Source organism: Sminthopsis crassicaudata, chromosome 5 (assembly GCF_048593235.1).
Source record: "Sminthopsis crassicaudata isolate SCR6 chromosome 5, ASM4859323v1, whole genome shotgun sequence".
Taxonomy (NCBI): Eukaryota; Metazoa; Chordata; class Mammalia; order Dasyuromorphia; family Dasyuridae; genus Sminthopsis; species Sminthopsis crassicaudata.
Window position 1 is genome coordinate 160065077 of NC_133621.1, and position 26025 is coordinate 160091101.

A 26025-nucleotide genomic window follows, 5' to 3' on the forward strand; every position below is an offset into this window, starting at 1 on the left:
TAAGGTCTCTAACAGCTTTCAAATGATGAACTGAGACTTGGGACATTATTTAAAATTGGTCTACTTTAAATCTTGTTTGTGCTTGGAATCCATTTATTACTTAGCATTTTTATGCTTGTTTGTGCTTGGAATCCATTTATTACTTAGCATTTTTAGGCTTGTTTGAGGGTCTGGTGGTTATGAATATTCCTCTCCTCCATTCTTTTAGGTGCTACTGATCTCATTTTACATTCTCTCATCTAACCTTTTTTTCCAGATGAGGCGGTGTGAGTCGGTGTGAGCTGCTTCAGGCCACACACAGTGAATTAGTGTCAGAACTGGACCTGCTGCTGACTAATCCCAATGATAATTAAAATATTTTTCCCATCATCCTTTTATTATTTGTTCTCTAATGAAAGAAGTCATTGTGGAGTGTATCACAGCAAAGTCATTTTGGAATGTTAAATATTATTGTTATTTTTAGTAGATTTACCTTCCGGATTATGTTTTGCTTGGATTAATATTAATTTGTTTTCCTTGAGGTCATAAAAGGGGAAGTGGCCTAGAAATATGCTGGCATGGCAAGCCAGGATGAGAACTTTTCAATGGAAAGTCCACTCATAAATAATCAAGCATTAACTAGATATGGCTTTTGTGGTTTAAGGTCCTGAATGCTTAGTCCTCCCCTAATAGTAAATGTTATCATCTATCCAATTTAAGTGATAAATGGGCACACCGGACTAAATGATCTCCTCTGGTTTACTCAGACAACCAGAGCAGAATAAAAAGAGACTAAGGATCTGAAGGAGGAGATTTAGCTCACTTTTCTGCATTTACAAAGAATCCCACTTGTTTAAAAGACAGTTTTGCAGTCATAGGAAAAAAGAGAGAGGGACATGGGATAATTCGCACCAAACAATTTGGCTATAGACTATGACCAGTTTCCTAGAGAAGACAACCAATACCTTAGAACTAGTATTTTATTTTTCCCTATGCTTGGAATGAACTCTCTCTTTTTGAGAGCCATGGCTCCCTCTATGATTCAATTCAAGCATTATCTCCTACAAGGGACCTCTCCTGATTCCTTCAATTGTCCCCCAATTCCCCATCATCAAATAATTTTCTATTTAATAAATATTTTCTATTTAATTATCTATGTACTTATTTCTCCAATAGAATGTGAACTCTTCTTTGTATACCAACTACTTCACATAGTCTCTGGTATATACTAAGTGCTTGATAAATGCTTGTTGAACCCAAGGATTTATCACCCAATAAAGGGTGATAAATAAATAAAACTATAAGGATTATATGAGCAAAATACTACATTAGTGTTTGTCTTCTCTAGCTAATTGGTTAGCGTCTATGGTTTGGTGGAAATTATTCCATGTCCCCCTATCCTTTTTAATTCTCCTTTCTTGTTCTCTAATCCTTTCACTCTGCTCATGTGTGGATCTGCACTTCTTTTCTCAAGCAATGACATCTGGTTGTGTGGCCTTTCTCCAGGCTGCCAACCACTGGACCACCTAAAGAGGGCTTGATTCTTTTGTTCACAAGGGGAAAATTATCAAGGCTGTTCTTGGGCTCCTCTGCAGACTTAAATTATGATATTATGATTTGTGGTACACGGATGTTCCTACAAATTGCAATTTCTTCTTCCAACAGGAAAAAAAAAATCTCTTCTTGTACATATCCTTTTCAAGACTGTAGAATTGCTTATCCAAAAATAACAATGAGCACTTGTGAGCAGCATAGTCAAGTCCAACAATGTCTCTTGGGTCTAAGCTGAACTTTGGAAAGGATCAGCTAATGGTTTATGATGTTTGCATTAAGTTTAGGTTTTAAAATGTATCTTGAACTTTTAAAATGTCATTGATTTATAGACCCAGTGAAGAAGAATTGAGTGATGATGGTTCTTTATAAGTGAACTCATTTTCCAGTTTGACCCAGAAGAGAGATGGAGAATGCAGGAATGGACATATTCTCAAGCATAAGCCTGTTAAAAATATACATAAAAATAGTTTGGGGAAACTTTTCACATGGGAAAAAGAGTTGCTACAGCATGTCAGCATAGGACTATTGAAAATAGAAAAAAAATTTAGCATCAATCTGGTTCTTCTCTTACTTTCTAGAAACAAGTACAATATAATTAACATTACAGGTTATAGGAGGGGGTGGAGAGTGAAGAAGGTAAGGGAGTGGAGGAGTGGGGAAGAAGTGCCACATTGTTATCATATTCCCTAAGAGAGAATAATGGTAAAATATTCTTCTGTTTTAGAGTACTTCTAAACTCTACTAAAAACCATTTTTAATAAGGAGAAACAAACAAACAAAAAAGTTTCTTTAAAACTTCTGGTAATTTTCCTTAGTTAATTGTGGAATAACCCTTAAATTGTAAAGGAAATGCTTGTTAGTATTAAAAAAATCTAAGCTTTTTTAAATGAAATTTAAATATGGAACTAATTTAGATCTGTTCCATTTCATAATGCTTACCAATTCAAGAAGACATCTAGAGTCTCCTCCCATCAAAAGGGCCACCACTAAACAATCCCAAACTGATTAGTATTTAAACTATTTTTAAAGACCTCCAAAGGAGATTTCATTGCCTTCCTGGATAATCTATTTTATTGTATAATAAGTTACACTAGCAGGATATCTTTTTTTCAGATTTCAAAAATAAGTTTATTTATTTTATTTTTAATTTATGAAACAAAACAAGCATTTCCATAGCATAGTGGAATTTTAAAACAGCTAAATTGCACATGAAATTTCAAATCTATTATGTCCACTTGCTGGACATAAATAAATATAGAATAATTAAATAATATTTAATTTAATTTAATAATAATTTATTTAATTTAATAATATTAATCTAAATATAGAATAATTATATTTCCTTTTTTCCTTTTTTTCTCCCTTCCTTTCATCTCTTCCTTCCCACTCTAGACCAAATCCCTAACACTGAAGTTTAAACTAAGATATGGAGAACCATCAATTATGTACCTGAAGGATCAAGGTTCCAATGCTGGCAGTTGCAGAAGAATATGAATACTGCTATCAGTCATGTTTCACAGATAAACTCAAATTAGCCTCCAGCATTACTAGATTCCTTATCTTGAACCCTGCCATGAACTCTGTTTCTATATCCCACCAATTAGATGACATCATCCAACCCCCTGACTTTCAATGTGATTTTCTCCTTCATGTATGGATTTCCAATATTTCAGTCCCTGGAAATTATTTATTTAATGTAGACTCAATATCTCTTCCTTTTTTCCTTCCCAAACCCCAGATTTCCCTTTAGTACCTAGTTCCTGGTATAATGAGACTCCTCAGAAGCTCCTATACTTTCTTTCTTGACCTTCGTTTGCCCAAATCTTATCTGCCTCATGAAGAAAATTATGTGGAGATTCTTTGATATCCTCTTTTTCATACAAGAAACACCAGTTCCTTAGTTCTTATTATGTCAATGTGACATAGTAGTTGGAACATGAAGCTTGGAGAGAGGCAAACCCAAGATCAAATACAACTTTAGATACTTGTTAGCTATCTGATCTTGGACAAGACATTTTATCCCTGTGTGTTTCATTTTTCTCATATATAAAATGAGAAGGTTGAACTTAATGATATCATGGACCCCTCTAAATCTCTAAATATTTGACCTATATTCTAGCCATTTTGTCAAGACAGATGTCTTGACTCTTTCCTGCCACTGAAAGTGATGGTTCTAGAAGAGTGAGGGTGATGACTTTCTGCAACTCTGTTTCACTTAGAGCCAAATTACACACAAATCAAAAGGCATCAGTACACTATTTTTGACTCTGACATAGCAGTGTCATTTGATCCCCTTCGAGAACAAAGGATAACAATTATCCAGGTTGACTCCAGTTTGGGACCCAGTTATTCAACTAACTTCCAATCTACCTCCCTATACTAGCACATATCTCTCCATTCTTTTGACAAGGTTACTGTGAGATATTTTGTTAAATACTTTGCTGAAATGTAAATATATGTGTCATTTCTTTGAATCTACACAGTCTAGAAATTCTATCAAAAAAGAAAATATTAGCATGGTATGATGTGTTCTTCATGACTGTCATGTTATACTGACTCTTAATCATCACATCTTCCCTTTTTCTGTGCTTAAATGTATACCCATTTATATCCAGCCTATAATTTTTAAAAATCAACACAAATCTTATTGGACTACAGTTTGAACATTCATCTTTATGCCATTTTTTGAAAATCAGCATGAAGCTTTCTTTCTTTTATTCACTATGATTTCTTAAAGACGATGGATAATAATTCAGTGATCAAACCTGCAAAGTCTTTCAATATCTTGAGATATAATTTCGTCAATGTCAGATAATTTAAACTCATTAAAGGCACTGTCCTCTTAGCTCCTCATCACATATTCTAGATTTTTATTCTCAGTCAACTATTTTGTTCTATCTATATCATTCTTAAGATAGTCCTCAGTTGAGAACACCAAATTAAAATAGGAATTTAGTAATTTCTAGATATCTAGGTGACTTGGTATAAAGGGTACTGGACCTGGAGTCACAAGACCTATATTTAAATCCAGCCTCAGACACTTACTAGCTGTGTGACCCTGGGTGAGTCAACTCTTTTTTCCTTAGACTATTGGAGAAAAAAATGGCACACCACTCTAGTGTGTTTGCCGAGAAAACCCATTAACAGTATGGTTCCTGGGGTCATAAAGAGTCAGTATGACTGAACAACAGCAAATTCAGGAAAAGAAAATGATTAATAGTATCAGAGGCTACAAAGAGGTCAAGAAAGATGATGACTGAGAAAGTCAATTCAGTTGATAGAGCATGAGATTCTTAATATCAGAATGGTGAGTTCATGTTGGGTCTATCTTTTTTTTTTTTTTTTTTTTTTTTTGATAGCTAGGTGGTATAGTGAATAGAGTGCTAGACCTGGACTTAGGAAGACCTGAGTTTAGACATTTACTAGCAAGTACTTAACCCTGTTTGCCTCAGTTTCCTCATTTGTAAAATAAGCAGGAAAAAGAAATAGCAACTACTGTGGTATTTTTGTCAAGAAAATCCCAAATAGGAGCATGAAGAGTTAAACATGACTGAACAATTGTCCATATCATCCTCCCATCTATTTCAAGCAGAGATCTTATCCTTCTTCTTGCTCCCAACATTGTTTTAAAACAAAATCATTTTAGTTGCTTATAGTATTTATCACAATTCTTAGCTCTTTCTGGGATTCTTCATAGCCTTCATATCACCTTCATATCACCTCTGGGGTAAGGGATGCCAAAGGGCTGCTTTCTCATTTTAGTGTCCACATCTACCTAACTCTCATATATGGCTCCAAGAAGCTATAGTGTGCCCAATGGCCATACCCTAGTAAATGGCATACATGTTGAGAGTATGATTGAGAGTAATCAAGGGGTCTATGCCATATTATTCTAAATCATGTTCTTGAAAAAGATACTTGGTGAATTAAATCAATTTAGTTATGTATGTTGAATTTAATTTGATTACAGAAACAATATTACAGTAAGAACATACATTTCTGACCAAGCTTCTGATGTTCTATTTTTTTTTTGTCTTATCTGATCTGAAACATCACATCTAATCCTCTATGAGTACTTAGAAAAAATGCATTTAGTCAGTCAACACTTATTAAATGCTCACTATGTGTCAGGCACTATGCTAAGCACTGTAAAGATACAAAAAGAGTCAAAAAATAGTCCCTGACTTCAAGGAGCTTACAATCTAATGGAGTAGACAGCAAGCAAACAAATATGAGAAAATGCACTAGGATTGAGAGGGGATGGGAAAGACTTTCTGTAGAAAATAACATTTCAAATGAGACTTAAAGGAAGTCAAAGAAGCCAGTAAGTAGAATCGAGGAAGAAGAATATTCCAGGTATGAGACATAACCAGGGAAAATTCCTGGAGCTGAAGGGTGGAAGTTCTTGCTCATGGATAACCAGAAGTGCAGCATTCCTGAATTGAAGAGTCCATTTCAGGAAAGAAGGTATAAAAAAAAACTGGAAAGGCAGAAGAGAGCTAGGTTATTAAGGATTTTGAATGTCAGAGGATTCTTTCTGTATTTGATTCTGGAGAAGATAGGGAGCCACTGGGACTTATTGAGTAAGCAGGTGATGTGGTCTGACCTGTGCTTTAAGAAAATCACTTTGTTGGCTGAATGGAGGTTGGATTAGAATGGGGAGCATTAGATAGGCAGACCCAACAGTAGGCTATTGCAATAGTCCAGGTGTGAGGTGATAAGGATTTGCAAAAGAGTAGTTGAAATACAAGAGAAGAGAAGGGAATGTATTGGAAAGATGTATAGAGGTGAACCTGAGAGGTCTTGGCAATAGCTTGGATATGGGGGTGGTGAGAGATAGTGAGGAGTCCTTAATGATTCCTAGTTTTAGAACATGGAGGAATGGAAGGATTGAGGTTGCTCTATACAATGATAAAGAAAGGAAGAGGAAGGGAGAGGTTAGGGGGAAAGATTATGAATTCAATGTCAGACATGTTATTAATCACACAATATTATTTTAATTTAAATTAATCTATCCATGAGATAGGACAAGGAGCTTCAAAGCTATTAAAAAACCCAACCAAACAAAAAGATTTTTTTTTGCTATTCTTTGACTCCCAGGGCTTAGCACAGTGTATGACACAATTGGCACTTGGTAATGTTTGAGCACTGGAAAGACCCTTAAGTCCTGTGGGAGAAATGCTATACAATCGAACCTGGCATCTGGAAATTTGTCTTTTTTTCATATTTTGATGACTGTATTTCAGTATAATTAGTTTCTTTTGTATTCTTTGTATTTCATTTTATATATGTTTGGAAGTCTGAGAGAAGATTCTTAGGTTTCAGATTGTCAAATCTGAAATCAGAAAACAGAAGGGAAAGAGCACAAGCCATTTACTAGGGAACTACTCTGTGTCAGACATCATGCTAAGAACTTTACAGATATTATCTCAGTTAATTGTTACACACTGTGTGTGTGTGTGTGTGTGTGTGTGTGTGTGTGTGCACATGTGCTAGTATGACCTTATTTTACAGTTAAGGAAATGGAAGCAAACAGAGGTTAGGTGATTTGCTCAGGTTTACATGGCTAGTAAGTGTCTTATTTCAGATTTGAACTCAAGGTAAAGCTCTGTACCCACTGTACCACGCAGATGTCTCAAAAACAGTTCATCATCCCTGTTCTAAGGTTCAAGATCTGTACTTACATTCCTTCTTATGGTGACATTCTCACATTCTTCAGAGGGTATCTGGATGGTTAACAGATTGACTGACTTCATTTTTCCTCTAGGATGTCCAGACCCTCAAAATGACAAAGCTCTAACCCTGACCCAGATCAACAAGAGAAATAAGCCTTAGTAAGAGCAGGTTGTAAGCATCGTGCTTACCGCAAGTATCTATAGCAATACTGTTTGTTCCACTCACTCCTGTGCTGACTTGGCAATTTAGGGAAGAACAGATGGACTTCATCCTACACCAGAGGGAGATTATGTATATTCATTTGTTTTATTAAAGGGATTTAGAAAACAATTCTGACTATACTTTGTCATCAAGATCTATCTAGTACATAAAACATGTGAAAGACTAAAACATTAAGAAAGTCCAAAAGACCAAGTCACATTTATTTTCCTAGTAGGAGGAACAGAGCTTTGGTTATAAGTATTATGTCTCAGTCCTGCTAATTGTTTTTTTTTTTTTTTTTTGGAAGACTTTAATACAATTACTTGAGTTCTTCTAATCTTTTGTAGATTAGGGATATAATAACAAGGAAAATAGAACCAGGCTGTAGAATTACTTTGGCAATATTATCCAGGTGAATAAATCACTGTCATGTAGGTTAATCATTTTGTCTGGTAATGAACTTGTCTGGTAATGAACTTATCCGAGGAGCTAATTCTGTGGATTCCCTGTTCTGTTTATCAAGCTATTTTTCCCCTAATAATCTTAACACATTGTTGGTTCATCATGAATTGATTTGTATGGTTGAAGGAGAGAAGAAGCTTTTTTTTTTTTTTGAGGTAGTTTTGTCCTTCAATATATCTAAGCAAAATGTTATATAATAATAATAGCTAGTATTTATATAGCATTTTGTAGTTTCAAATTTTTAAAAATATTATCTTATTTGCTCCTCACAACAATCTTGGAAGATAGATGCTATTATTATTTCCATTTTACAGATAACTAAAGTGAGGCAGACAGTAAGTAGTTAAATTGGATTACTTAGAGTTATGTTGATAGTAAATGTCTGAGACTATTTGAGTTCAGTTCTTTTTGACTTAATCATTCTCAGGATTTCAGACCTTTAGGAAAAAGATTTGAGAAATGGCAATAATTTTTCAAAATATAAAAACATTTCATTTCTGTACATCCCACAGCCCTTAGTGGCAAATATAATATCAGTGTTGATTTGGAGCAACTGAAGTAGCCAAAGTTTCTCAGATCATGATATACATATATACACATGCACACACATTTAGAAATGAGTCTTTTTCTTCTTTATTTGATTTCCTTGCTATATAGGCTTGGTAATAGTCATATTTAGTCAAAAGGTATGCCCCGTTTAATTACTTTTGAAGTACAGTTGCAGTTGATAAAGTCTTGCATTGGCATATGCCTGTTTTCAGTGGAAACCCATTAAAAATAGTCATTTGGGGGCAGAAATGTGTCAAATTCATCTACAAGGTAAAAAAAAATGTGATCTCTGTAGAGTGAAACAACTACAAAGGATTTTTGGATTTATAAAGTGAAAAGATGTTGTTTATAGCTTTGAAGATTCTTGCATTCCATGTTTGCCTCTAATCTTTAACTTCAGAACGTCCCTGTTATGGGAAAATAGAATGATCAATATTTGATCAGCTGTTGGTCTGAATTTGTGTACTTCCATGTCAAAAGTTAAATTCTTTTTTATATGTTTATAGTAATGATGTAACAACTATAATGCAAGAATTAAGTTCTTTTGTATAAAATTGAGATATATGTTTACATATTTTTTCATATTAAAATTGATTTGTATCACTTTCTGTTATAATTGTAAGCTATATGTCGATTTTAAAAACCTACTAAGCAGTAGGACTAAGTAAGCAGGACTGCTATTTGGCTGGTTTATAGAAGGTAAAAATGACATCACATTGATTTGCTACCACTTATGACCTAGAAATATACTGAATAAAACATCTTTCCCAGTGAGTATATATTCTTTCTATTAAATGTTAGAAAATAATATTGAAAAGTAGTAACTAGTTATAATTAGTGTAACTACTAGTAACTAGTTATACCATCAGAGAGTTTATACAGAAACATGGGAGGGATACAGTATGATATGATAGAGTAAAGGAGGTGTTACATGTTGTAGAAGAGATAATTTTGTCAGAGGGTAGTCTACAGCCAATAGAATAGAAATGCTAACTTTCCAACAGACACATATTTTTGAAACTTTTATCTTATTAGTGGTACTGGCTTCAGGGAGAGGGCAAAGTGCATGCCCAGGCAGTTATTTTCTGAGGGACCCCAATCCATCCTCCCCATCTAAAGTTGATAGAACTTAGTAAAAGTGAATAAAAGAGACATTGATGTACCATGAAGAATACCTTGCCTTTTTTCTAATCTTGGTCATGTCCAATTTAGACCAGAGTTTACACTAGAAAAATAAAAAAGTATTCTATACTTTCCTTTCCCCCATATAAATGTGGTTTGATTGTGTTTTTATATTTGCACTGAATCCTATTTTTCCATATTAGGAAAAAAAGAAGGGAGGGAGAAAGCAAGAGGAAGCAGGAAGGAAAGAAAGAAGGTAGAAAAATAAAGGGAGGCAAGCATGAAGGAAAGAAGGAAGGAAGAAAGGCAAAAATGGAGAGAAGGGGAAAGAAGGAAAGAAAGAAAGGAAAGAAGAAAAAAGGAAAGGGAAGGTAAGGAGGGAAGGAAGGAAAAAAGAAGGGAAGGAAGAAAAGCAAGTGTTTACTATATGGCAAATACCATACTAAGGACTGGAGATATGATACAAGTTCAAAAGTGAAACAGACCTAAAGAGGACTTAAGAGATTGTGTTGTAATGGGGGGGGGCAATGTGTATGGGAGAGTGGTGGTCTTCAAATTTAATTATTGTCTGAGAAGTCACAAAAATAGTTGAGTAATAGGGTAATCCATTGGTTTGTTCTTTCCAAAGACAAAAGAACTGATTTTGTTATAATTTCCCTTAGAAAAGAGGGATGTAGGAAGAAAAGGGTACATGAGCAACAGGCAGGACATAAAATGGGGAGGGTAAAGAAGAGACCATAAGATCCTGGGGAATCCAGAGCTGAATGGCTTAGCTTTTTCAGACATGGTCTCTGCTGGTCAAATTTGGAGGGTGAAAAACAGCAAGAGCAGAAGCAGAGAGGAAAAATCAGGAGCATTGAGTCAGATGATGCTCATTCTTCTACTTCTTTTTCTAGGAAATAAGACTGAGAAAAAACATGTATGTATGAAAAAATGCTTTGCGTTGTTGAGAGAAGCTCATAAAATATATATAGCTTTAAAATTTGCAAACCTCTTTATGCATCTACCTCCTATGAATCTTACAACAATTCTATAAGACAATGTTATTAGTATCCCCATTTAATAAAGATAAAACTGAAACTGTATATATCTTGTATATACATAATAGCTTGCATGTTGCCTCTCTCTTTTAGAATGGATCTTATTAAGGTAAGAGACCATGTTTTTTTCTTTATCTGCATCTCCAGCAGTTAGCACAATCTGTGACAGATAGGAAGCACTTAATAAACGCATGTTGCCTGACTCACTCACCCACCATTGTGTAGCTCATAATGTCTGAATCAGAATCTGAATTCAGGTCTCCCTAACTTCAGATCTAATACTGTTGACGATAACACCTGGTATTTAAGTAAATAAGGACATTTTCAAGGTCTCTCTGAAGAACTTTGGAATCGATTGTGAGATACAGGAGACACTGATAAAGGATTGTCCAGTATAGACAATCATCCAGATACATAAAAAAAAAAAAGGGTGTCAAGCCAAGCAAAATTGTAGTAGCTCAAAAGAAATGTGAAATGTGCAAATTTAGACACATCTTTACTCCACATGCTCATGAGAACTATTTATTGTGGTAGACTTTGAAGTCCTATTGGTCTGATTAGCCACAGCTGGACATACTGTATCTTGACTTTAGAGTGATATCATTTGGTCCTCTTTGATTAGGAAGGACAACAACCAGCTATTTGGCTGCCCTAGCAGCATTATAATAATTGCTATATAGTTACTTCTACTGAAGTTCCACTCTGGTGAATGGCTCACTGGGCCATGGAGGTGACCCTCAGTTCCTGAAGGCTGACAGTGGAACTTGTCCTTTGCCAAGATCTAATATTCTGGAAAGGTTTTGTGAGTGCCAGCCTGGTAACAGATTGCATGTCTATTATTTGAAGACAAGCCTAGCCAAGTCGGAGAGCCTCATCATTAAAAGTTAATCACCAAGTGATTTTTTTTTTTTGCTATGTCAACTTATTAATTTTCCTATTAAGTCATAGAAGGATCATAATCCCCTTCCAGGAGAGGGAACAATCACACTGATAAAATCCTAGATTCTTAGAGTAGTGGAGTCCAAGCCTAAGTATGCTTAGGAAGATCCTGTTTTCTTTTGGTTTCTTTGGATGTCTGCCTGTGGGCTTCCTCTCAACACTCTGGATTTCTGTAATAAATCACAGCAGTGGTGGGAGTAAAACCCTGCCTGTGACCTTGTAACCTCACTAAATGAAGGGAACCTAATATCCTAGTCTCTTAATTGTACATCAGGGTAGGGGAAACTGTTGACAAAAGAGTACAGAGGTAATTCTTGTAGTCCTCCCTGACAGATCATTGACATAAATTACCCTGTTAACCCAGCTGGGTTCCCTCATCACTTGGAATCAATTTCTCTCTATGTTATCCCTTCACATCCGTCCAGAGAGCACCATATATAGATTTCCGATTTATTTAGTGTTCCATTTTTACTCCTACTTCTAGCTACAAAAATAAGAAAAAAAGGAAAGAAAAAAGAAAAGGAAAGAGGATAATTGTTACTTGCTCCTAGGGAAAGATGCTATTTCCTTTAAGAATAGTAATTCCACCTATGAGCAAAGGAAACGAGGGAAGAAGAAGTAAAATAATTGTAGAGAAAGTGGATCCATGGTTAAAAAAAGATATCCTAGCACTTTAACTCTCCACTTGGTATTCTAGAGATTTTCAAAGGAAATTTCATTGCTGTGCTTCTGCTGCAGTTTTCCTTGCTTCAGCAGTGTTGCCCCTGAAGTCTCCTGAGCCAAGTTCTTTCACAGAGAGCAGGGTTTTGGCATTTAACTTAGAATCTGGTGTCCAGGGCAGAAATCGTGGGGATCTGTCTTAAACAGCCCATAAGCCTGTCTTTCAGAAAGTTTCAGGGACATATTCAATTTCTTTCCTCATAGAATTAGAAAAGAATTTATGACATTATCTAGTTCTTCAGGTTACAAATGAGCCAATTAAGGCACAGAGGCATTAAGCAACATGTCCATGGTGCAGAACTGGAATGCAAGTCTTTCCATATATTTTTTCATCTGGAGCTCTTTTTCAGTAAATAATACCATCTCCAGAGCAAGAATGTTGGGTTATATATAAACTTTTAAAAATTTCAACTCATTACTGAATTTGATATAATTAGTTTTTTTGTAATCCTATATATTTTATTTTAATAATTTAAAAACTTTATTCTGAGAAGAGGGATTCATGACACATAAAAAGTTAAGAAACTTTTTTTTTATAGAACTCATACAGAAGAATAGTTAGGAAATGGGGGACTTAGAAGCTTTGAGCATCCTGAGCAGAAATGAGCCTTAGACTAGATCAGCTAATCTTATTTTATTTTACATATCAGAATACAGAGGCATTGAAAACCTAAATGATTTACTCAAGATCATAAAGGTAATACCTGCCAAAGCTGGCATGAAGAACCAAGTCCTTCAACTCCAAATCTCGGACTTTTTACAGCAATGGTTAGGCATAATTTTAGGAATAAATAAGGTACCTGTAGTTTTGTAAGTTTTCAAGGTAGCAGGAACAGAACAGATCTTTTCCACTTTATTTTATAGACGAGGAAACCAAAGCTAATAGTCATCCCTGAGACTTTTCCCTTTTCAAGTATAAATTTTAGATTCAAATAAACTTCTAACAAACCTTGTGTGAAATTCAGATCTTATTAAGAAATTGGTTTGAGGAGTATAAGTTCAGAAGGAAAGAAGAACTAAGGCAAATAATGAGGGTGAAAAATGGATAAGAGAACTTCTTCAAATATCCTCTCAGGTATGGTATTATGGGTTCAAAATTCAAAATTAATCTCTTTTTATTTAATTCCACCCCCACCCCCCAAATTCAACCTTTTAAAGTAGAAGTCCAAACCTCATGTTTCTGATTCACTGGAACTGAACCAATTGAAATGTTGTTTCGTTGAAGATATTTGAAGTTATGGATTGATTATCCTAATATTTGCATTAAGCCTTTGTTTCTCCTTGCCTTTGTTTTAGAAATGTCTGTTTATTTTTTCCCCATAGTTCATCTTCCCAAGCTTGAAGACAAGGAATCAGAAAAGCCTTTTCATAAAAAGTAATTATTCAGTCTAGCCAAGAATGGATTCCATGGGAGAGTTCTTAAAATATTCTCTTTGGGGGCAGCTAGGATGGTGCAGTGGATAGAGTGTTGGCCCTGAAACCAGGAGGTCCTGAGTTCAAATCTCAGACACTTAATACTTTCTAGCTGTGTGATCCTGGGCAAGCCACTTAACCCCAATTGTCTCAGCAAAAACAAAACAAAACAAAAAAAACCCAAAACAAATAATCTCTTTGGACTCTAATTTTTTTCTATAATGTTAAAAAAATTATTTAATCTCCCTGTTCCTCTTTCCTCATCTGTAAAAAATGAGACATTTTGACTAGATAATTTCAAAGATCATTTTCAGTTCTAAATCTGTGATTCTGATTAAAATAGAGTTATAGCTTTTGGAAATTAAAAAAGCTAGGAGGTATGATGAATAGAGGACATAATCTGGAATTAGGAAGATTTACTTTCCTGATTTTAAATCTAGCCTCAGACTCTTACTAGCTGGATATCCCCAGACAAGTCACTTAACACTGCTTACCTCATTTGTAAAATGAGCTGGAGAAGGAAATGGCAAACCACTCCAGTATCTTTGTCAAGAAAACTTCCAATGGGGTCACAAAGACTCAGACACATTTGAAAAATAACTAAGTTACAATCTTATTGTATTCTTTACTGGTCAGACATCTGGAGCATTATATTCAGTCTTAGAGACTACATATTAGCAACAGCAAGATCTTTAAGAGCCTTAATGGATTTTTGCTTCACACAAAAATTGGCACATTGATAGGTCCTTGATAAATTTTTGTTAACTTGGTAAATTGGAAAAGGTTCAAAGGAAGAAAATCAAGATACTGAAGGACCTTAAGTCCAGGCCATATAGTGACCATGTAGAAGAACTGTTGACATTTAACTCGAAGAATATAGGTTTCAGTGGAGTCACAATAACTATTTTCAAGAATTTAAAATTTTGCTCTCTGGGAGAGGAATTAGATTTATTCCATTTGGCCGCAAAAGACATGACTAGGAGCATGAAATGGAAATCACAAAGAGATGGATTTAAGTGTTTTAAGTGATGAATTTAAGGATTTATATAAAGAGAAAATTTTCTTCAGCACTATACCAGAGTGGAATAGGCTACCATCTGCCAGATATGTTATAAGGATATTCATTTTTAGGATCACTTTTGGACCAAGTGTCTGAAATTCTGTGATTCTAGGAATGTTTTTCCTGTGTTCACTTGAGAATTTTTGTGAAGCTTCACAGAGTTAGTTCTTCCTTCTAGCATGTTTCAATACCAAGATTCCAAGTCTAAAATCATGAGACAGTATGCAAATTTTAAACAGATAACTAATAATTCCTCTAATAAATCTGGAAGAGCTAAAAAGGTTTTTAATAGTAATAATAATACCAATTTATATAGTGTTTTAAAGTTTATAAAGAATTTTTCTTCTCCTGCCTGGGAATGAGAGAGAATAAGTATTGTCCCCATTTTACAGAAGAAAATCTTAGGGATGTTCAATGACTGAGTCACAGGCTGAGTAAGATTCAAAAACAGTAGTCCTTTTCCTACCATCACTTTCACTTTTTTTCTCCACTGTCTCTCTTCTAAAATAAAATTGTAAATTACACATTGATCAGCTCTTTGAACAGATGGGACATCTGGTAAAATAATATGCCCTCCTATTGTAGTGCATATATGTATTTTATAATTTACATAGTCAAATCTTATCTATATGTAGTTCATTTACTTAGATAATTGATGACACATCTTAGATTTCAGAATGGCTTTTCCTTGCTATTGCTCTGGCTAATTGTCCCTTTTATCAGTTAATGTGAAATTAGAGAATACAAACTAATTTTAATATTAATCAAAAATATAACTCGAGTGTATGCCAAAATTGAGTGTAAATAACTTCTGCATTATACATTGTATTGGGGTTGTTAGTTTGATTCCTCCCTTCATTATGGCAACACTATAATCTATTCCCAATCCTCGTATATATGTATATAAACTTACATCTAACCAGGGTAAAAGCCATTATGGTATAAACAAGAATTTTTTGACATGTTCATGTTCATTTTTAATTAGGATTGTTTGATAGGCACAGGCAGGGTCAAGGATATCCGGATGTGAGAGCTGAGTGGGAGAGTTGAAGAGAAAGGGAGGGTAGAAATAATTCTTTAAAAAAGAAACAGGAAGCTCTTACTGGAACTGGAGGTCAGAAAGCAAGATGATTTGATCAATGGTGGAAAGGTTTCAAGGGTAGTTTAAAAAAAAAAAGTGTACATTTGCTGACCAGAGCAAACAGTGTAAGAAACAGGAAGCAGCTACAGTAATGAATTTGTCTAGCTAGGCATATAGGTAAAGAAAAAGAGAGACTAGATTGGTGGGGGGGAGGAGGAGTGTTGGATTTCTCTAAATGTCAGATGAGGGAAGCAACATCCATATATCCATAGCTTGGGGTTTTTTAGAGGTTGTCTGGGATGTTATCTAACTATAATTTATATATGAGATTATAGAAAAAAGTCCAGGACGTGGTTGCTTTCTCAGTAACCAGAGAAACTAATAGATAAAGGACTCAACTTTGGACTAGAGGCAGAGGTAGTGATGGAACTTGAAAGTAAAACAGAAAGATGGATGTAAACAAATGACATCTGTCTGAAACTCAATCAGACTGTACTCAAGGAATTATCTCTGTGCTTGTAAAGATATTTCTTCCTCTGAGATTTCCTCACTTCTTTATAAAAAGAGCTTGGTATTCTAAACAGTTGCCTGAATGTATGGTGTATGTATGGATCCCCAATTCTATCCCCAGAGCAAGAACATAGGAGAGAGGAATTCACAAAATTTTAGAATTCGGGGAAGGACAACAATTCAAAAGCTGCAGTTTTTAAACAAGGATTTAAAAAAAAAACATTTTTGTTTTTATTTTTGGTCATTTGGCAATGAAGTAAAGCCTACCAACTCCCATAATTTGCCAACTCCTAAGTTAGAAAACAATGGAAAAAATATCAGGAAGGAAGATTAAACTTAAAACTTAGTGTTGTATTAGTTTTTTTTTTCTTGGAGAGCCTGTTGTTAAACATTTATCACTACATCATTGCTTTCAGGCAAATAATAGCTGGAATTCTGGGGAACAGAAATACAAAGCTCAGCTGTGACCAACCTGATAGACCCAAGGACAAAAAAAATGATCTTCAAATGCTTGGAAGAAGGCATTCCAAGAAGTATTGCTGTGGGCAGCATAGGAAGAAGAGATTTCTACAACTATATACATCTGGTTTTAATAACACAGAGATTTCACTTTGCCACATTACAGTTTCTTTTGCTCTCTTTTTCATTTTTGGCATTGATGTTCCCTTCATACATTATAGAAAAGCCTTTCCAAACAACTTCACTGCTTTGTCTAATTAGAGAGAATGAACTGCTTATTGGGTGTAGAGCAAATGCAGGAGCCATTTACTAACACTTCAAGGGAAATCAAAGGGAAAATTCATTTAGAGCAATAAGAAATAATGAATTAATGTGCTGAGGGCAGGATAGAGAAGAGCTGGCCTTTGCTAACTGGAGTTTTTTTCCACTAGATGTGAGAAGAGAGGAGAATGTTTTAATATCTTTCATTAGATTATAGATTTAGAGTTGAAAGTATTCATGGAGACATATATTTGACATATAAAAGGAAAGTGAAGATACAAGAGGATATGTCTTATTGAAGGTAAGACTTGAGAGAGTGACAAAGTCAAGGCTTGATTCCAGGTCCTCTGACACCAAATCCAGCTCTTCTTCCATGACACCATGCTACCCCACTTTCAAAAGGTTAAAAGAGACATCTCATTGCCAGCATGCATTTGTACACAGAATTTCCATTCCACTTGATTTTGGCACATAAAAATCACAGAATGTTAGAGCTGGAAGAGACCTTTTCAATCACTTAAATCAACTTCTTTGTTTCACATGTGAGGAAATAGAGGTCCAGAATCGCTTAAGGTAAGTCCAGACTCTAAGACTAGTTCTTTACAACTAAAATCAATAATATTTTTGTTAAATGCATCCTTCCTTAATCCTCACTCACCCAAGGACCATAAAATTGGTCAGAAAAAAATGAGGTTAATATATGACATTCTTGGTAAACTTAAAAGGGCATTAGCTAGTAATTGCATAGTGTTTTAATGGGTCACATTTATATAGATGCACATTTATATAGTTATGTGCCCATTAGCATGCTGATGATCAATAACTATCAACTTTAGGGCTGGTTAATAGAAAGCTTTTTTTGAAGTTTAGTGTGGACACTGATTGTAATTTTAGTCCTTTAGTTGCACAGAAACAATTTAGATCTTGTTAGCAATCAGGTAGTAACCATATCTCAGATGAACTTCTCCTTGGACCAGCCCTACCTTATTCCTCACTGTCCTTACTCTCTGGAAGTGGCTTGATTCTCCCTATGTCTGGCTTTGAAGTTCAGATCTCTACTATCCCTTTACTGAAATTAAGCTTGTATTTCTATCTCATGTCACTTATCCTAAGAAAAGATTGTTAGTACTCTTTCTCTTCTTGATCAGAGGGCTAAATTATTGTTTCAGTCAAATGTTAGATTGGTGTTGGGAAAGTTCAACAGTGTTGAGTGTTGAACTTGGTTATACTGTGGAGAGTTCAAAGTGGGTGGTCATACTTGCAAATCAGAAAATCCTACTTGACAATTTTCTATTGGGGTAATAGTAAGGGACAGTTAATTAGTTCATTTGTCCTATTCTGTGCTGTGAAATTTCAATTAAATTACTTAGACTTTGGGTAAACTAATAGGCTTCTCCAGTTTGATAAAATGAAGAGAAAAATGTGTTACAGTATAACCTAGATACAATATATATGTGTAAATCCAATTTTCTTGTTGCACGTTAAGTATTAGATTCCGAAGGTATAAGTAAGTAACGTGGGTAGATAGACAATAGTGCTAACAGTTTACATTCACTTCCCAGTGTTCCTTCTCTGGGTGTAGTTGTTTCTGTCCATCATTGATCAACTGGAAGTGAGTTGGATCTTCTTTATGTTGAAGATATCCACTTCCATCAGAATATATCTTCATACAGTATTGTTGTTGAAGAGTATAGTGATCTTCTGGTTCTGCTCATTTCACTCAGCATCAGTTCATATAAGTCTCTCCAAGCTTTTCTGTATTCATCCTGCTGGTCATTTCTTACAGAGCAATAATATTCCATAACCTTCATATAACATAATTTACCCAACCAGTCTCCAATTGATGGACATCCATTCATCTTCCAGTTTCTAGCCACTACGAAAAGAGCTGCCACAAACATTGTCAAACTAATTTTTAACCATTATCAGCTCCCCACTCCCTCCGTACCCTCACCAATGATACCTAAGAATTAGGTATGTGTTCTTATTTTTGAAAAAGTAAAAATAAAAGCACAGTCAGTGTCTTATGCAAATTTATGAAAGGAATGAATCCAGGGTGGAACTCCATGTATTTAATTTCCAGTTCTGAGTGTAAAGTATAAGGAACAGCTATGTTTAATAAGCCAGAACTGGAAGAAATAGATCCCTAGCTCTATTTTTACTAACATTCTGAGCTTTGAAAGCCAATCAAATTATGAAGAACATGCCATCCCTGGATGCTTAGCTTAAGCATTATTTGTGAAAATAGCCCCTGCTGTGGTCCTCAACCAGAAGAAACAGCAAGACTTTAAGTACATAAAACTGGCCTAATCTTCATGTTTCATTCACTGTTTTTCATGAAAGTCTGGTAGGTAATGCCTGCTAAATCCCTTTACTTAAGCCTCATTAATGGAAAACTATAGTTCCACATTTAATCATTAGATGCTAGTTTCTTTGAGAGAGTTTTTAATTTCATGAGAATTGACTCCTCTCTACCCCACCCACATACACTGAAGCCAGTAAATCAAGTTGTTAATGGATGTGCTATGAAGTTAGTGATTCAGAAACATTTCCTCCCCAGTCTAGATATGGGCCCTTCCCTTCCTGCCTCCCCACTTCATGAACTGGAAACATAGATATGAAATTCCATTCTCTATACATAATGGAAACAGTATGTACATATCAACAAAATTCCACAATCTAGGTTTCTCTAGATTTTAATTAGAAATCTCATCATCATTCAGATGTACTAGTAGGATAGAGATTTATTTAGTTGTCCCCAAACTAAGGGTGTTCAGAGCTTTATTTTGACCCATTTAGGTTCTAGCCTGGGACCTTGCTGCAACTCTAGACAGAGCCACACACTTTATTCTTAAAACATTTGGATAAGATAGCTATCTTTTTATTTTGAGTGGTGAAGAGATTCAAGGATTAAAACTGCTTTCTTCTAGCATGCTTATAAATTCATTAGAAGCATCATCCATGCCTTCACTAATAAAAGCATTGAACATCAGAGGTTTATGGATAGAACCTATGTCACCTGGAGATCTCCATCTAAACCTCATTAATTTATCAATCAACCTTCTTTATTAGTGATCAACTAACTCTTCCTGAAGCCAATTAAATGGCATATATGAATTTTAGAAACAAGAAGAGGTAAGTTCATATCCTGTTTCAGATGCACATATACCAGATCATTTGATGCTCACAACATTGTGAGGTAGATATTATTTTTATAATTTTTATTTATAGATGAAGAAACCAAATCTCTGAGAGCTTAAGTGACTTGACCTCAATCACTAATTATATTTGTAGGATTATAATTATATATCATACATATTGCATATGATACATGTTATAAGTATATATAATTATAGCAACATGATTATAATAATGAGTAACAGGACTAGGATTTGAATCTTCTCACCCTGGGTGATCCCTACATCCCTGTCACCCTTTCTTCTGACTGATCAATTCCTCCTGGAACCTCCATTTTAAGGAAAGCATTCTGGCCAGCCATGTTTACCTTCATTCCTTTTTGGGCTACATTCTTGACTCAGGATTTCTTTTTTCATCAGAAGCCTTATCATCTTAAAAGATTTACATCTTCAACTTCCTTTTATGGATTGTCTTTCCACATTAGAACAGGGGAGTCAAAATCGAATAGAAAATGGGGCTACTCAACTGTACCTAAGCATCCCTGCCAGCCAAATATTGACTTAAAAAACCACACATTAACATTATCTCTGTCCTACTGTATTTTTATTTATTTTGTTAAATATTTCTCAAGTACATTTTATGGTGGTTTGGGATTGTGGTCAGACACATGTTTGGCATCTTTGCATTAGAAGGTAAGCCCCTTGAGCATCACACAGCACAGGGGCTATCTTTGTTTTGGTTTACATTTATATACTCTGCTCAGCATAGTAACTGACATAGTATGGACTTAAAAAATAAATGTTGACTTGTTATTGACTTATAGATTCTAAACTCTTTATCTTTCCTACACCTCCGCATAGTAGTTACCTTTTATTTTTATAATAATTTCATAATCCCTTCTAGAACTTTTCTATAATTCATTGTTGAATATGAATATAGGGTTATAGTTCGAAATATCCCTTTCTGAAATTATAATGACTTCAGCCGAACTACAGTTCTCTAGTCTTTCATTTATGTCAAGAGAACAAGTACTGGAGGTTCTGGATTTGGGTTGAATGATGTCTTATTTAATGACAGCTTGCAATTATTGAAAGCTTTCCTCCTCATTAGAAGTCCTCAGGCAAAAGGATGCTCCTAATTGTTGGAGGTGTTGTAGGAAGAGATTCTTGGTCAGGGATCCATTGAATGGTACTCCAAGGTCCCTTTGAGACTGAGATTCCCTAATTCTGTAATTTACCAAATGTCCAGAAGTTGCAGTTGCAGAGAAGTTGCCCAACAGTGTGTGGAAGAAATTTCCACATAGGGAGCTCCCAAGTTTCTTGATCTGAATCCAGTTCTCTTTCCATTACATAATGCTGCCTCATGCTCAATGTTATAATGGCTCAGTTCTATAGGTATTTCCTAATTCATATCTGTAAACATACTCTATCAATCCTTCCAATTCTCTATCCCCCTTACTGTCATATTCTTCTAAATTCCATGAAGTAATTAAAATATTTTATTTGCAGAGTTAGTTTGACTTGTAGGCAGAGAGACCTTGAATTTAGGTTTAACAGTAGTTTCAGATTGCTTACACATGCCACAAACTGAGATACACTGAATTAATATCATCTCAACTATCATTTTTAATATCATCACACTGCTAGATTCCCCATGGCAAAGTAACTCCTTTGGGTTAAAACTCTGCCTTTGGATAATCCTGGTCATACACATAAAACATTTTTTACCTGTGAAGGTTAACAGATGAACCTATTAGAGCCTATCATATCAGTACAGATGCTTATATGGGATTAGCTATCACCTAGTAAGAGTAGGGTCCTTGGAGACTGGTTCATAGGATTCCTAAATTTTGACTGGATGTGTGTTGAAAGGAGAAAGGGTAATGCAGAAGTGGAAAATATCAAATGCCTGGAAGGAAAGAAATAAGCATTTATTATTATATGAGTTGGGCAATTTACAGGTAATACTTCATTTGTTCCTCATCACAAGATGCTATTATCCCATTTCATAGCTGAGAAAGCTGAGGCAGACAAGGGCTATCAGAATCACAAAGTAAGTGAGGCTGGATTCAAACTTATTTCTCTGTGGCTGCATGCCCAGCTTTCTACCTACTGTACCACCTAGCTATCTCTGAGATAAAGCATCACCAACAGTAGATCTAGAGTTGAAAGTCCATCTATTCCATCTCCAACTCATTTTACAGATGAGTAAAGTGAAGATTTGGAGAGGATGGCTTGACAACTTCAATTGCCATTGTATCAACAGAGAGATTTGAACTGAGTTCCTCTGACTTCAGAATCCATACTTTCCCCTTTTACCATACATCCTAAAGGAACTACCAAAAGGTGGCAGAAAAGTGCCTAATGAAAACTGAAGTAGTCCCTTCAAAATTAAGAAAGCCCTGGAATCTTCCTCTTCCCTTTCTTTCCTTCCCCTCTCCCTATGAATGACTATTCCATGAATGCCTACATTCTAAGATGAAGCCATGAGCTGGGAACAGAATTTTGGATCAAATCTTCTGGTCTAATGATTTCATCAGGGCTGCTCTTTAAGCCTTTCCCCAGTTTCTTCTTCGTAAATCATTAAGCTCTAAACGTCAAAAGTGGAGTGGCCTTTGCTTCAGTCCACTCATCTTTGGCCCTACAGTTGGTTGCAGTGTAAATAAACCAGTGTTTTTTCCAAAGCTGGATGGACATTATGGGGTTGAAAAACCTGTTCTCTAGTGAGCTTTGGGATACACTCTAGAGAGAGCATGTAAAGGATCCCTGACTCCAGTCAGAGACATAAATTAAGGTTTAGAAGTTATTTCAGATTTTTGCCAGAAAGCCATAAATGAATGATGTAAATTGGAAAATATCCTGTTCTGAGACCTTTACAACAAAACTGGGTGGTAGGTGGCTTCCTTGGACTATCAGTCTTTAAGCCTGTTTCATTCTGAATTTGATCAACACATATCCTAACAGGTTATCTCCTCGACACAAAGGTTTGTCTTTTGCAAAAAGCATTGGTAAAAAAGGGGAATCAACGATCTCAGTAATCTGTCATTTCATGACTCTGGTTGAGAGACCATATCATCCATTTGCAGGGACCAAGGACAGCTGGTAGGGGAAACAATATGTGACGGGATAGCAGAACCCATTTTCTCTGAGGGGAGCCCAAGCTATTTGGAGATAACTCTAAGGGTTAAGAAAATTTTCTTTATATTCAAGCCTAAATCAGCCTCTTTGTAACTTCTACCTACTGCTTAGAAAGCAAATCCCTTGAAAGTAGGGATTTTTACATATTATCCACTTTTATTTTTATATTCCTCTTCGCACAGTGCCTAGAATTTAGTAGGCATTTAATAAATTAATTCTTAATTTACTTATTAAAATCTATATCGAATCCTTTATCTTTGAAAATTTTCAGATAATTGAAAACTATTATCATGCCCCTCACCTCTCTCAGATTTCTAAATCATATGATTCATATGTAGTAGGTGATTCATATAGTATGTATTCCTGGCCTAAGTCTGGAAATCAATTCTTTTTCCATAAGCCTGTTACATCCCTCTAAACATAAGATCATAGATAGAGAGCTAACAAGGACCTGAAAAACTATATAGTTCAAGGAAACTGAGGCCTAAGGGGGTACCATGTCAATAAAAAGTCCAAGATTAAATAGGCAACCTATACCAGTTTATATCCAGGTTTTCTGACAACAGAGCCAGTTCTTTCTGGAACCTCCCATTTCTTTTTAATGAATCTTTTGTTGTTGTTTTTTTTTAATTCAAGTATATTTCTGTATCATTACCAAATAGGAAAAATGGGGTGGGGGAGAGGAGAGGAAAAGAACAAAGTGATTTTAGCAGATGCAGAATCAAAAACTAGGAATAAATACTCTACACCCCATACATATGGCTATAATGTGGTGATTTAATCCATCCCAGCTGCTAGTGCTCACTGAGGGGAATGAACTTTTTTTTTTTTTTTTTTTTTTTCTGTGAGAATAGCATTTCCCTACTTGAAAGTGGAAACATATATCACATCAATATGAGCAAATTCTCCTAGCCATTTCTTCCACAAACCAGTATTTTTCTTTCTTCTCTAAGATATCATCTTGCCAGATTTCTATTCTCCTCTTCTTTGTCTTGAGAAATCTCTTCTGCCACACACAGTGATAATTTGGAATTAGGGGGGACCTTAGAGATAATGTCATTCAATCCCCTGTTGAAGGACAAGTCCTCAACACAAGATCCTTGACAAATGGCTGTCTAGGTTAAACACTTTAAAGAGTAGCAACAAAACTCATGGGGCAGCTTATTCCATTTGGGGAATGACTGTGCAAGTGGTAAGTGCAGGATAATGATGGTAAAACTAACCAACAGTGTGTCAAAATCACAGTGAATAAATGAAAGAATAAATGAGTATTTACTATGTGCTGGACATTGTGCTAAGTGCTACTGTATTTTCAGAGCCTAGCTCAGTATCTGACGTACAGTAAATGCTTAATAAATACTTCTACTTCCTTATTCTACATTTAAGGGCTTGCTGATGATTCTTTTCCTTGTAGAAAATTAACAAACTCATGTAGTTTGATTAACGTTGTCTGGATAGGTCAAGCAATTTGTACCTCCAGGAATTTCATATAGCTCACTAGGATCTCTATTTGGTGTGACTCAAGAGCAGCCAATGGGTAAAAGTTACAGGAAGACAGATTTGGTTCAGTATAAGGGAGATGGCTTTTTAAAATTACAATAATTGTGGGCAATATCCCTTAGTAAGTAGAATCTTCTAGGCACTCCTAAAGCTAGCATGAAGTAGCAGAGGATAGATAGTACTAAGAGCTTTTAAAACCAACATAATAAATCACACAACAAACATTTATTCAATACTTTCTAAGTGACAGGGATTGTGCTAGGTGCCAGAAATACCAAAGAAAAAAGTGTAATGATCTTTACCTACAAGGAACTTAAATTCCTTTTAAGGTAGAGAGTTTGACTCAATATCAGCATAGATGTACTAGAGATGCTCAAACTGGCAAATATGACAAATCTGGGCTTGATTTATTGTTTTGTGAGTGTCTAGACTTAAGGAAGTGATGAAAGTTAATGCAGATTATATTTTAAAGTGAGTCATAGGTATATAAATATATGTATATGGTTGTATATATAGTAAAGAGACCTGGTTGATATTTACTGAAGCACTTCTGAATATAAGGGACATGAATTTCCAGTGTTAGGATAAAGTTATGGTAGCCATAGCATTTCCTACAGGCCATGTCTTATATTAGGTAGAAACTTCAACCCTAGGAGTTTTAATGAAGGGGAAAAAAATTAAATAACTAAAACCAAGATATTCTATGTTTTAGAATCCCCTCAGGTGAAACAAAAATTACTCTGGTACCCTATTAGCCTCTCTGAGGTTTCCCATTCTTGGTATATCTCATTCCAAATGATCTCTATAGAAAATCAATAAACCTTTGTTAAATTTAACCTATTCTTATTTCCCCTGGGCCTGTCACTGGGCAGACCCATATGCCTGTTCCACAATTTGTGCATTTCTCATATTCGGGTCAAAAACTCATATAAATTCCCCATTTAATTCCTTTGTTAAAAAAAAAGACAAGTTAATTCTGCTTTGTGTACATATCTATTTTACAAAGATATTTATAGCAACACTTCATTTATCTGAACTTTTGGAGAGGAAATTAAGTTTTGCATGAAGAAATTTCCAAGTAATAAAATTGTTTCTATTAGATTTTTTTCAAATATACAATTCCCAGCCTCAGCGAAAAGAATTGATAGGAAATTAATTGATGGAAAGAACACTGCTTTTGAAGTTAGAGGATACAAGTTCGAATTTTGCCTTTGACACTCATTT